Source organism: Zalophus californianus, chromosome 2 (assembly GCF_009762305.2).
Source record: "Zalophus californianus isolate mZalCal1 chromosome 2, mZalCal1.pri.v2, whole genome shotgun sequence".
Classification (NCBI taxonomy): domain Eukaryota; kingdom Metazoa; phylum Chordata; class Mammalia; order Carnivora; family Otariidae; genus Zalophus; species Zalophus californianus.
Window position 1 is genome coordinate 76421642 of NC_045596.1, and position 14698 is coordinate 76436339.

The following is a 14698-nucleotide window of genomic DNA, read 5'->3' on the forward strand; positions in this document are numbered from 1 at the left end:
CTGCTTTAAAGTCCTTGTCTGCTACAATTTCAACATCTTTACCATCTCCAGATAGATTTATGTTGACTGCTTTTTCTATTAACCATAGGTACATATTTTTCTAGTTCTTCTCGTTCCTGTTTTGTCAGATTTGATTGGATACTGACCATTGCGGTTGATACATTATGAAGACTTGAGATTATGTCTCTGAAACTTCATACTCTGAAGAGGACTGATTTTTGTCTTAGTAGGTAGTTATTATAGGTTTCCCCTGAACTTGTGGAGGTTTGGTTTTACATGTTGTTAAATCAGGTCTTTTTTATTTTCTTTAGTTTTTAGGGAAAATCAATTGGTTTTAGCAATCCTTATGTTCTTAAGCATAGCCTTCTGGAGTTTCTATGAAAAGACTGTGGTTTTCATCAAACCCTTGTGACTTAGAGGGACTCAAAATTTTATCTCTATCTTCCCTGTCATAAGCAGTAATTATAATCTTTGTTCAGCTCTTTTAGTCTTCTGGTTGTTGCTTTCTGCTGATTTTTTAAAAAGTCATCCTCATGCATGTGCAGTTTAGGAGTCAACCAAGGACTTGAGGGAAGCTTATTCACAAACTTTTTGGCTCATTCTTCCATGACTCTCTCCCTTCTGTGATTTCCCTTTTAATTTCTGGCCACCCTGGCTGCCTCAGACTCCATCTTCCGACACTTTAAACTAATAAGACTATGACATTCTGTTTGAGCTCTAGTACCTCTTGTCATCTGAACTGAGGTGGATCTTCAATAAATAAGTCATATAAAAGTGGATCTCATCTATTGCAATTACCATTTTTTCAAGAGTCAGATACCCTTCACTTTCTTCCTGTTTTGGGTTTATCTCCAGTTCTTTTAACTTGTGTGTTTTTAAACTTGATACAGAATTTATAATTGTTATTCCTTGTTGGGTTAGTCCAGAAAAACTATCTGATCATTGCCAGAACTGGAATTATTTCTGAAGTACTTAAATGTATTCAGAAAGCTAAAGGATCTAAATAAGTTGTTTCCAAGACATGGGGAAGAGAAAAAAATAAAAGGTTTTGAAGGCAGTGGTAGGAAAAATAATAATGCTATTTTTATATCCATTAAAATCTTAGTTTGTTTTATTTATTAAACCAATTACACATGGACTCTTATTTGAAAAACATTACTAGCAATATTTTCAGTAGGAAAGGGGGAATGATCAATTCTCAATCCTCTTATTGAAACCATGATAATTTATCTTATATTCCTATATTAAAAACCCACAAACCCTTTGTATTCTGCCTTTGTATCTCTAGAGGTCCTACCTGATCTGAACCCAGATAAGCAATTATGTTAAAACAAAGGATAAAGAAAAGCACAGGCATTATTAAAAGGTGTTATAAAAATTGCTTTATAGAGATAATGGATAAAATTCTTAATGAGGTATTATGCTAACAAACTTCATTTGCTAAATCAAGTTACCGATAAAAAAGCATGAGAATTAGTCTAATGTTGATGCTGTTTTTAGACTTGTGGGCTTGCTCCAGTTAGTTACATTTCTGAGACTTGCTTTATCACCTTTGAAGGAAGGAAATACAAGAATGTTAATGCAAAGATTACTTACAACTATAACTTAAAAAAAATTTAAGAATTTATTATGTAACAACCACACATAAGCAATAGTATGCTAGCATATAAGAGCATGTCATTACTGTATGATAACTTGAAGTTCAGCACAGTACTTTTAGAAAGCAAAAATTTAGACTTAAAGAAAGCAACTGATAAATGATTTTTAGCCAGAAAAATTATAACTCTACTTTTTGCAATTAGATTTTTATTTTATTCACAGAGATATTTAGTCGTTCTGACCAGGCTTTGAGAAATACTTAGATATTTCTCAGGTGCAGAAGAATAAGCCTACCTAAAAGTTTGTTTGAGAAGGCAAAGATAGGGAAAAAATCAAGAAAATGTGGTGTCATAAAAGCCAAGGGAAGACATTTTAAGGAGGAAAGGGCAGTCAGCATTATAGAATGACAGCCAAGATGTTGAGGGTACATAACATTTTCCTTAACTTTATTCTATTATTAATAGATACGTAAATTCTAATTTTCAGACTTAAAAATGTGAATTCAATTATACAAATGATAATTCAGTAAAATATCATAAAGTAATTTAGATTATCCAACAAGATTCATCATATTGAAATTTTCTTCAGGATTATTTACCCCTGTAAAGCAAAATAACACCATTGAAATGGCATAATAATGTTATGACAGAGCTCCAGAAAAATGAGTGTATTACGTTATATATTTTCTGTTAGTGTAGACATTTTTCATGAATCTAACTATATTTTAAATAACAGTAAACACAGTAGACCCTTAAAGAACATGGGTTGAATTGCATGGGTCCACTTAATTGTCTACCTTCCTAAGAGAAAACCAAAATTAAAAGAATGTTTCTAGGAGTCTGTCATGATGATTATGGACAGACTATCACATTAAAGAAGAGTCAAAGAAGAAACATGGAAAGTTTCTGAGTTACTTGGTTTTTCCAGGGGTGGCACCCAAGTTTCAGAGTTGGGTTGATCTCATGTTAAAGGATCTTTCCATTAAAACCAGAAGTCAGGGGTTCAGTACATAACATTTTTTAGAGAGGAAAGTACAGCCAGAGAGAGCAAATAATTCCATAAATATATATATGAAGTCTATTTTAAAAACTAAGAATGTTCCTCATATTGATGGCTAGTTTCAAAAAGGGAAGATAATAACAAGCAATGGTGAGGATGTGGAAAAAAAAAAAACACTTGTACGCTGTTGGTGGGAATGTAAATGGGAGCAGCCGCTGTAGAAAACAGTATGGCGGTTTTTCAAAGAATAAAAATAGAAATACCATTTGATCCAGTAATTCCACCACTGGGTATTTACCTAAAGAAAATGAAAACACTGGAGCACCTGGGTGGCTCAGTCAGTTAAGCGTCTGCCTTCACCTCAGGTCATGATCCCAGGGTCCTGGAATGGAGCTCTGTGTCAGGCTCCCTGCTCAGGGAGTCTGCTTTTCCCCTCTCCTTCCGCCCCTTTCCCTGCTCATGCACTCTCTCTCTCTCTCTCTCTCTCATAAATAAATAAATAAATAAATAAATAAATAAAATACTTTTAGAAAATGAAAACATTAATTTGAAAAGATATATGCACCCTTATATTTATTGCAGCAATATTTACAATAGCTAAGACATGGAAACAACCTAAGCATCCATCAATAGATGTATGGATAAAGAAGATGTGGTGTATATACACAATGGAATATTTCTCGGCCATAAAAAAAAAAAAATGAGATCCTACCATTTGTGATAACATGGATGGGCCTATGCTAAGTGAAATAAGTCAGAGAAAGACAAATACCATATAATTTCATTTATATGTAGAATCTAGAAAACAAAACAAATGAACAAACAACAACAAAAAACTAAGAATGTGGCAAAGTCTCCTCTACTCCTCATCTGCCTTACTAGTTTTATAACTTACTGTAATTAATATGTTCTTAAAATTTATGAGAACTCAGGTCTGGCCAAAAGATGTTTCAGTGTAAAACAGAAAATTGAGAGATATGTTCTGATCAGAACAGGAGAAATTGTTAAGGGTGAGTAATGTGACTGATAAATTATTTTCTTCTGGTTTAAAGGGGAAGAACAAAATTGGGAAGACTGGAGAGAACATTATATAGGAAATAAGTGTATAAACTTTAGGATAGAAATACAAAAAAGAAATTAGGAAAACAGCTGGGTGTTCTATTATTTAGGTTCATACCTTACTTGTATTGTACTAGAAGACTTTTTAAGGAGCAAACTGATACAGGTAGCTTGACAGGAAATAAATTTCCATATTCTCAATTTCTATAAGTAATCTTTCCTAAAAATGATCTACCTGAAAACATGACCTTGGTGTATCTTATTTCCCTTATCTTTTATATAATCACCCCTCTCCTACTTTATAAAATAAGGGCTTATTTTTCATGCATACAAAATCTTTTTATGACATGTGGCTCTGGGTATAAATATGCTCTGATGCACCAAACTAAGGCACAAGAGAAACACTGGTGTCACTACATCCCTTTATAAGTTAGATGCTTTTATCTAAAAAAAAAAAATAAAAGCAATTGTAAAAGAAAGCAAAAGAATTTACTTAAGTTGTCAAATGCAAGATCATTAAAAATAATTTTTTTTTTGATGAAGAGATCACAGTGATTTTCCACATACAGCAAGGAAGAATTTCAAGGAATTGAACGGCATTGCTAAAAACAAAACAAAACAAAACAAAAAACTCCTTTCATTTTCTTTTATTCATTCATTTGGACAAGGTTTCTATAAAATGAAAATATATAGCATAATGCTCACTCCTACTTCATTCAAACCATAATTAATATTGACTCATGGGATGTTCAAATTAATTAAAAAATAAAAGCTCTATCAACATCATAAAGTTTCACTTTTATGGCCAATGAATCAATGTATTGTATATAAATATAATGATGACTCAGTTCAGATGAAATGTTTTACACCTGAAATTTCTGGTCACAGGTTATTTGAGATTTTAATTTTAATTTGCATACATATTTTTGTAGCAAAAAAATATATAATTTGGTGACCAAAAGAAGACTTTTAAGCACACATTTATATTATATTTGGATAAAACTTTTGTGAAGGTAGAATGGAATATAAATAGAGTTCAAAAATTCTTAGGAATAATGTAAATGTTTCTCCTATTAGAGAAAAGTGGTGGTGTAAATCATTATGATAGGTGAATACATTTTAAAGAATGACTTGACAGTTTTATTTTAAATTGTCAATATTTACAACAGAACGCACATAAGTCAGTATCCAGTCAGGAAAACAGAAACCACTCCTGAAATTGCAAAGAGAAGAGATTTAATACAGGGATTGATCACAAATACATTAGAAGGAATGGAAAAACAAAAGAGAAGGAGTACAATAAAGGTATCAGGAATCACTACTGGTCCAGTTGACTGTATGTCCCAAAGAAGATACCCAGGCCTTAAGCAGGGCTGCCACAAAGATGCTGCTCCTGCATCAGATGCCAGGATCAGGGATCACCTCCTGCCACTGCTGCTACAGCCCCTGAAATAACCATTTAAAACAGAAGGCTCTGCTCTTTCTTCCTTCTGACATCCTCAGCAGCTTCACTCTGGTAGAAATTAAGAAGCAGCCAGATGGCAGAGGAGCCTGGGAAAAGTAGCATGCAGATTCCTATCCCTATAAGGCTCACAGTACATAGCAGAGTAAAAATGGAAGGGGTGGGATTGAGAGAAACAGATAAATGACCAATTCTGTCTAGAGGCTGCACACTTTGCAGTTGTCTAAACAAATGTAAGCTTAATATGTCAATTATAAACATGAAGAGGTACCTAGTTTAAAAATTCCTTTGGGGGTTATAGGAAGAAAAAAGTTTGATCTTTCTTCACCCTAACTGATACCAAGTGTTAAATTATATGGCAGGAGTTTTACCCCCAAGGAAAACAGATATAACAATGGAATAAAGCCAGAACTCAGGAAACAGAACAGAAGGAAGAGCAAGCAGAGTAAATTATAGATCTGTAAAATTGGGATGAAATATTTATACTTAGCATGCAACTAATTACAGTAATGTTTCAAAGTTAAAATAGCCCTATCTAAAATCTTATCTCCCATTTCTAAAATTCTAGAACAATACTGGGCTTTTTTGTCACTTTTCCTCCTTTCATAGTTTCACAAGCATAAAGAACCTTTTCATACGTAGATATATCATTATATTGAAATTGATAATAAGAATAGACACTATTTAGTGATTATAGTGCCAATAATGTCATTTCCTGAGGAACAAAGTGTCCCCAAGGCTGAACAGAAGAAATCATCTGCACTGGGCTATACAGGTTTCCTCATTTTTAATGGTTGACATGAAGTTTTACAGTTCTTTAGTCTTAAAAGGTAAATATATTTCTATCACAGATATTTTAATTCATCAATGCATTCACCATGAAAAACATATATTTATATGGTTGCTTTGTAAATATTTTTAAACATATGCCACTTAAAAGTATTAATGCCATAGTCAAGCTACAATGGAGGAATGCAAGTGTGAATAAGATAAAAGCATCTACAATAAACACGTTTCATTGGTGGTCTCTATATTCGATGCAGTAAGTTAGGCACTAGAGACATAAAGATAAACAGAACATGGTTCTTGCCCTTACGGCCCTCTTAGCCTAATGGGAAACATAGACATTAAACATAACTACAATACAGTGCAGTTAAGTGCAAAGTTAGAGGCATGCGTGGAACACTGTGAAAGCCCTGACGGTAAGGTAGAGGTAAACTTAAGAAAAGGAGGAGATGTGCATACTCATGACAGCATCATAAGTTGTATCATCCAGGTGAAGTGGGGTTGGCAAAAAGCAACTGATATCTACTGACAGACAAGGGAGTGTAGTCAAAGGAGAAAGGTGAGAAATAGCATGGTGAGCAGGCCAAGATTAAGGAGGCCTTTATAGCATTCCAAGCAAGGATATGATGAGTTGGATGTGTCTGTAGGATATTCACATATATAGAGGACTCTGAGTCTCACCAAAAAGGCCCAATAAGAGATGTATATTTAGAAGTCATAAGCCTATGAGTGGTAGTTGGTAACATGAAAATGCACGAGACTGCCAAGAAGAAATCATACGGTAAGAAGATTGCTAGGCTGATTTTAGGATGAAACCCTGTAGGAGACCACCACTTAAGAACTGATGGAAAAGAAGAGTTTATGAAGAAAAACAACAGAATAATTCAGAGAAGCATAACCAAACCATAGAAGAGGTCAGTTAGGCTAAGAGAGCTTACAAAAAAAAAAGGCCATGACTAGCAATGTCAAAAATTTCTAAGTCATAATTACTGTCAAATGTCTACTAGGTTGGCTCTTTGGAGGTTGTTGGTGACCTAAGCCACAACTCTTTTGGTAGCAGGGGTGGGGGAAGAAGCCAGACTGCCAAAGAAGATGGAAAAATTTGGAAGTGAAAAAGTGAAAGTAACATGTGTCTATACTACTCTTCCAGAATGTTTGGGTGGGTGGGGATAAAAAGAGAGAAAGAGATAATAGTTCAAAAAGTCACTGGTTTGGTAGAGTTTTTGTTAGTTCGTTTTTAGATTAAGAGAAACCTGAGTATAATTATAAACTGAGAAAGAAAAATAAAGAATGAGAATTTAATGTAAGAAAAGGAAGTTAATATGTGAAAGATAGAGATCCCAGGGAAGATACAATAAAAGCTTAGATTGAGAATCACTTTTAATGGGGTAAAGATGTTTCTTTGATACTGAACAAAACATTTTAAGAATGTGTCTAGTAATACTTAAATTTACAGACAAGAGGTTGGGAGCTTGAGAAAGACCATATCTCATCACTTCGAATGTCTTGATAACAATAGGAGATGAAGTCTGTTGACAGTAATGGGGACAGGTATTATGAAATAGTCTATAAGAAAGTGGGAGGCTTTGAAATAGCTATTGAGGGAAGTGATAGTGACTGCTAAATCAAAATAGATAAAAGGATGGATCAGTGTTGCTGAGGATTGAGCAAAAGTTTATGTAAGACTGACAATTTTCATTGCTGCCAGGACTAGCAGCAATATGTGACTAAACAATAGTGTGACTTTCTTTAGCCAGGATTAAATGCCCAAGTGTAAAAGCAATGTGACACTAAATAATAGCATGACTTTCTTTAATGCCCAAGTGTAAGAGCAGAGAAGATTAAAACATCCATATCAAGTTTGAGATATGGTGGATAAACTTGGCAAGGAGTGAGATTAAAGGAAAGCAAAATGTTCAAGGAAGCATGGTCATGACTAAGGAGATAGACCTGGGTAAAATTTTGGAAAAATTAATCAGAATGTCAAGATGAGGTGGAAAACTAGAGAAAGTATAAATGAAGATATAAAAGAGCTAGTAGGATGGAGAAAGGTAACCAGAGAATGAAATCTAGAAGTTCTAGGGATAAAATGTAGATGCTGACCTTGTAGATAATGGCAGAATATTACAGGAGACAAAAGGAATTGCAGTTTAAAATGGCCCAAAATGGGGCGAGAGGAAGGATGAATAGGTGGAGCCCAGGGGGATTTTAGAGCTGTGAAACTGTTCTGTATAATACTATAGTTGTAGATCCATGGTATTATGTATTTGCCAAAACCCATAGAAAGAGTGCACCTTAATGTAAACTATAGACTTCAATTAATAATGCATCACTATTGGTTAATCAGTTGTAACAAATATACCACACTAATGCAGATGCTACTAACAGAACAAAACAAAACAAAAAAACTGTGCTCAGAGACATGCCAGAGAAAGGGAGTGGTATATGAGAACTTTTTGTACTTTATGCTCAGTTTTCCAGTAAACCTAAAATTGCTTTAAAGAATAAAGTCTATTTTTTAAGAAATGGCCCAAAATAACTGCTGTGCAGAGCATCTACATAGATACTAAAATCTGTTAGGAGGTTGGTAGGTTTGGGGGTGAAAAGGAGTAATTAGCCAGGTCTCAAAGTTTTCAATGCGTGAGAAGAAAATATTGTGACGTCTGTCTGGTGGAGGTGATAAGAAAAGTCTCCTTCAGAAAGCACACACGTGCAATTGACAAAACAAAACAAAATGGAAGTAGAGCATTCATAGAGTCTCACCAATAAGAACGGGGAAATCAGGTTTCTTGAATATCTGAGAAAACAGACAAACTTCATGGCCTCTAGTAAATCACAAAAATGATGGAAGTGAATTTCACTTTCTGGAAATTCTCAGTCAAAATAAGGATAAATTTTTGCCCAAGGCATCCTCAGGTTCTTGATATTTTTCTATGCTTCCTTTATTCATCTCCATTCCCATTTTCTGTGATCCTGCACATGGACAACAGGTTATTGTTATGGAAGGTCATGGCACCTGGCCAACTGGTTCACTTCAATACCATAGTAGCTAATGTCATCAACAGAGCCTTCACTGATTCTCCTATGTTCTTTTAATTCATTAGATATTGATTCTTTATTTTGATCTCCATTGTTGCAATTACAAACATTTTCCATACTTTTCAAATTTCTATCCCTAGTCCCACTCTCCATCCATGACACCTTTTTCATTTTTAGTGTTAAAACTCATGTTTTACTGCAAAGACTGAGAATCTACTGTCAGTCCCTAGATGTCTTACTTTTCAGCCTCCAAATCCTTGCACTTATTCTCTGATCCTTAGTGGCAACACATAACCTTTGGATTGAAACAGACATTTAGTTGTGGACCCTGGTAACACATAGTTAGCCACGTGAGCCTCCATGAGTTTTTAATCTCTTTGAGTTGCAGTGTCCATATCTGTGGAATTCAGTTATTATGAAGATTAATAGAAAAGGAATTAGGAATGTGTTGCAGGGAAGGCAAATAGGCCTCATCTTATCTGCTGACTCTAATAGATTGTAAGATCTTTCTCAGGTGCTGTGTTAAAAAGAATAAAGAGTTCAATGTGTGTTTTGAAAGTAGACGGCAAGATTTGCTGATAGATTAGATGCGAAGAGAGAAACAGGATTTGCTGGTAGATTAAATGAGGAAGAGCAAAGCCAAAGATATCTTCTCATTCTATCAAGGCTTTATATCTTATCTTTTCAGCCCCAGCAGCAGAAAAAGACTTCCTTTGTTCCCATGTTTCCCCATTTCTGACTGCACGCACTACCTTACTTCTAGCCATGGTCCTCTCTCCTCTGGATTGTAGCCATAGAGTTCCCATAATTTGCCTTTTCCCATTCTTGAGTGTCTTCAATATATTATAATTTACTTTTTTGTTTTTGTTTTTGTTTTGTATTTATCAATGTCTCTTCTAAGATTTTTTTTTTCTTTTTTAGTATATATTTTTAACACAGAAGCCAGAGTGATCTAGTCACTCCTCTGCTGAAAGCCATTTGATAGCTTTCCCATCCTACTCAGTGTAAAAACCATCCTTAAAATTATCTGTATATTCTGCTCTCCCCACCCCTTTTATGATCTTATTTATCTCTCTCTCACTTATCATGCTGCAGGCCCACAAACTTTCTTTCTCACACTTGCTGAAGTTGGCCTTTTGTACCTCGGTCCCATCTTCCTATAATGCTTTTCCCCAGATACCTCTCTTTGTCCACCTCATTTTTTTCCAATCTCTGCTGACAAGTTACGAGAGAGGCCTTCCACTGCCACCCTATTTGAAACAACTCTTACCCTCTGCACTACCTATTCCCTTATCCTGTTTTATTGAAATTTGTAACACACATCACTGTCTTTCTATGTGCCTATTCTTTAATTTGTCTTCCCCTAATAAAATGTAAGCTTGATTGAGGCAAAGATTTTATACATTTGGTTTAACACTGAAACCTCACTATCTAGAAAATATTTGTACTGAAAAGAATGAAAAGCAGTCAAATGATATTTTAAGCCATTCATTATATAATAACACTCCCCTAACTAAAACCTTTCAATGGCATCTCATTGTTCTTTAATTAAATCAATCAGCCTATCATACCCTGCTCAGTTTGGCCTTATTTGAAAGAAGTTTCCATCCTTATTGAGAGACTAAACTTGGGCTTTTGCAACCATCATTTTAAGCTTTTAGTCCATGGATTATATAGTTCCTTATATTCAGTCACTCCTACTTCACTATCATTGAATTGAGAGTGGGACCATTTACTGGCATAGAGAAAACTAAGGAAAGAAATATTTGGGTGGAGAGTGGGGAGTGTGGAATCCAAACTAACATTTTGGAAATGAGTAAAAATAGTAACTAACATTTTAAAATAGCCAGGTACTATTCCAAAGCATTATGGGTACTGACTCCTTCAATCCTCATAACAATTCTGTGAAATCCATATAACTGTTAATCCCATGACACAAATAAGAAAACCCAGGGACAGAGAGTCTAAGCAACTTGGTCAAGGTACACAGCTAATTAGTAGAAGAACTAGAATATGAGTGGAAATTATTTGACTTTGGAGCCCATTCTTTTAACAACTTTTTGGAGTTGTCCAAACAGAAAATAAAACAGGTAATTTGAAATACAAGTCTAGAATTCAGGTAAGGAATCTGGGGTGGACAGATACATCTGAGGCTAATCAGCATGGAATAAAATTTAAATTGCCCCTCTACCTTCCTTTATTCTTATTTCTTCAATCTCTTTTATTTACATCTTTGCTCCTTCCTCACTGCTGAAAACAGACTCAAGAATTCTCTATCTTAAAAAAAACCTTCCTGTATTTTCCAAGCTAGATTAGGTGTCTTTGATTACAAATGACAACCCAACTGAAGTGAAAAGAGTTGGAGGCACCTGGGTGGCTCAGTCCGTTAAGTGTCCAACTCTCGGTTTCAGCTAGGCTCTTGTCATGATCTCAGGGTCATGAGATCAGCCTGCCTCCACCCTGAAAGGGGGCCTACTTGAGATTCTCTCTCTCCCTCTGCTTCAGCCCCTCCACACACCCCCGCTGGTGTGTCTGTGTGTGCTCTTTCTCTGACTCTCTCAAAATAAATAAATAAAAATTTTTAGAAGGAAGGAAAGAAGGAAGGGAGAAAGAAAAGACAGTTGAGTGGTCCACAGCTATCCAGGGAGGAGATCCAGGCTCATTTCCTCAGGCCTTGCGCTCTCTCTCTCTCTCTTTCTCTCTCCAACTCTCAACACTGCTTTCCTTTGTGTTGTCTCAATTCTCAGGCAGGCTCTCCTTTGCTCTTAGCAAAATGACTTTTCGGCAGGTTCAGACTTAGATTTCATTCTTTTATCTCTCTCAGTATGAACACAGATTCTCTTTTATCAACAGTTCTAACAAAGAACTTCAGTTGTATAGACATGTCAGTGCTGAGCCGGCAGCCAGGAAGGGCAGTGCCCTTGGTGCCAGGCCTGCACCATGTGGCGAACTTGAGCACGGAGGCTCAATGTAATACATGAGGTAAGCATCAGGGAATGCCGATTCCCCAAGAAAATTGGGATGCTATTATCAGAATATGGGGAGAATGGATATCACACAGGCAAAACAAAAGATACCCCTCAGAGGTTTAAAATAATGTAATAAATTACATGGAAACTATTAGTAGTTACACGTAACGTACCCAAAAATTTAAATCATCAATAAATCAAAAACTATGATAACTAAATTGAATTACAAACAACAGGCCAGAAAATATTTTCAAAAGTGTGATGGATTGTTAGTATCACTGCTTCACTGCTACATGGAGGTCATAAAATCCATAAGAAAATACTAAGACTGGGATGCCTGGGTGGCTCAGTCAGTTAAGTGCTTACCTTCAGCTCAGGTCATGATCCCAGGGTCCTGGGATTGGGTCCTGCATCAGGCTCCCTGCTCAGTGGGGAGCCTGCTTCTCCCTCTGCCTGTTGTTCCCCTGGCTTGTGCTCTTTCTCTCTCTGATAAATAAATAAAATCAGAAGGAAGGACAGAGGGAAGGAAGGAAGGAAGGAAGGAAGGAAGGAAGGAAGGAAGGAAAGAAAGAAAGAAAGAAAGAAAGAAAGAAAGAAAGAAAGAAAGAAAGAAAGAAAGAAAGAAAGAAAGAAAGAAAGAAAGAAAGAAAGAAAGAAAGAAAGAAAGAAAATGCTAAGATGCCAATAGGTAAAGCTATAAAAGATATGAACTTAGAGTTTCAAGAAAGGAAATTGATAGGCAATATAAATCTCAAGGGAAATCTACTGTAGTAGAGTAGGGCAATTTAAAGGTTAAAAAAGATAAGTATATGAAATATGAATAGTTAGTGCTTTTATAAGGAAAAAGTCACACCTCTGTGTTATATAGCTTGGAACCATTTTATATGCCTGTTTCTCAATAAAAATAGAACATCATTAGAATGAGAGGTACATATTTCAGTCAACAATGTATTTGACAGCATTGGCAATTAACACGGGTACCAAAGGGAATTTTAAAAAAAGTTTGAAATAGACCAAATAATAATTATTAGCAATCATATAAAGTTTACTATTGTTGACAGAATTCTATATACTATGCATTTATTAGCTCTCTATACTTACAACAACTCTATGAGGTAGATGCTACTATTATCCCAACATTGCAGATGATGAAACAGAGTTAGAGAAAGGTAAAGTAAATTGCCCATGGTCACTCAGACAAGTTGTAGAAAATTCGTAACTCAAACCCAGGCAGTTTGCATCTAGAATCCAAGTGCTTAACTCTTTGACCAGTGTACAGAGGGGAAGAGAGTTCTAGTGTAAATTTTGCTAGCAAAGCATTTTAACAAACCAAGCCACATGACAGTGAGGAAAATAATACTCAGAAACAGTTCAACACAAGTTTTTAAGACCTGCACATTTAAAGAAGTTTCAGATGGAGTTTGAATCGGTATGAGTGGGAGACAAAAAATAAGATTATATGGAGAAGCATTTGGAGAGTGTCTGAAAACTTTTCCCCTTTAAACTTCTCAAAAACTCTCACTTCTTTCTCAAAAACCTGTCTCTTCTTTCCCTGTCTAAAAAGGCTTAAAACTCCTGAGAAGCACGTACCATTTTCTGCAATCTGTCTCACCTCCTTCTTACATTTTATCACATTCCATATAGATCACATTCAGCTTCAGTCTGCCTTCACTGTCCTTGCTCAGTTCATCTTCCTAAATTTTCAACCCCATATAACTCATAAGGCTTTCAAACCATTCCCATATCTTGGTAGCCCTGTCTTCTGAGTACATCTATTCCACCTCTTTTCCATCTGCCCTTTTGGAACATATTAAACTGATAAGAACAGATACTATACTTGATCTTAGCCAAAAGGCCGAGAAGCGATGCCCTTTTGGAACATAGACACACACACACAGAGAAAGAGACAGAGACAGAAACAGAGACAGAGAGAGACCTTTTCTTTGCATTTTTGGAAACCAGAAGGCTGAGGTTGTATTTATTTTGTATGCCAAGGAGAATGCCCTGTATCATCTGTTCATCCCCACACATTTTTGAATACATGCTATATTCTGGGCACCATGCCTAGCATCATAGATATAAAAGAATGGAGAACATTGTTCCTGCCTTCAAAGATCTCATAGTTTACACAGAAGTCACATGTGTAACTAAATAATTAAAACACAGTGTGATAAGTGCCATAGAGTAGTACATACAGGGTACCATGGCAACACAGGGGTGAAGTGGCAGCCCCTGCCTGGGGAGCTAAAAAAAATTCACAGAAGAGGAGCAATTGGAGCTAGGTCTCAAAGATGAGTAAGAGTGTGAGAGGGAACAATAGGGATAATTATAAAAGCATGTTTGTCATGCTAAAGAGTTTAGACTTTATCATTTAGCCAGTGAAAATTATGAAGGGTTTTTACATAAGAGAAAAATGAGATTTAATTTATGTTTAAGAAGGAGAGCTGAGGTAGGGCCAAGGAAGCATGGAGTGAAGAAGGAAAAAGACAAAATGGCTTTCCAACAATCTAGAAAGGAATAAAGGAGTGTCTAAACTAAGACTGTAGCAATAAGAGATTAGTAAAAAGTATGAATTTGAGAAAACAATCAATAAACCAAGATATAATTACTAGAAGTTGATAACTTGGAGGAGAAGATAAAAGGAAGCGTTGAGATTTGTGAGAAATTTGGCAGAGGCGAATGAGCAGATGGACGATGACAGATGACAGAATAGGGCATTTAGAAGGACAGCAGGCTGGGAAAGGACAACTGCAATACAGAGCTTGACTGTAGACATCTTGATCTG

General features: G+C 35.7%; 1 protein-coding gene and 1 pseudogene across 5 annotated transcripts in view; one reads left to right on the forward strand and one right to left on the reverse strand.

Annotated features, from left to right (window-relative positions):
- Positions 1 to 14698, forward strand: part of GRID2 (glutamate ionotropic receptor delta type subunit 2) — a 1431476-nt gene that overhangs the window by 1091118 nt on the left and 325660 nt on the right. The gene's annotated exons all lie outside the window — the stretch shown is intronic.
- Positions 13609 to 13780, reverse strand: LOC113926146 (annotated as a pseudogene).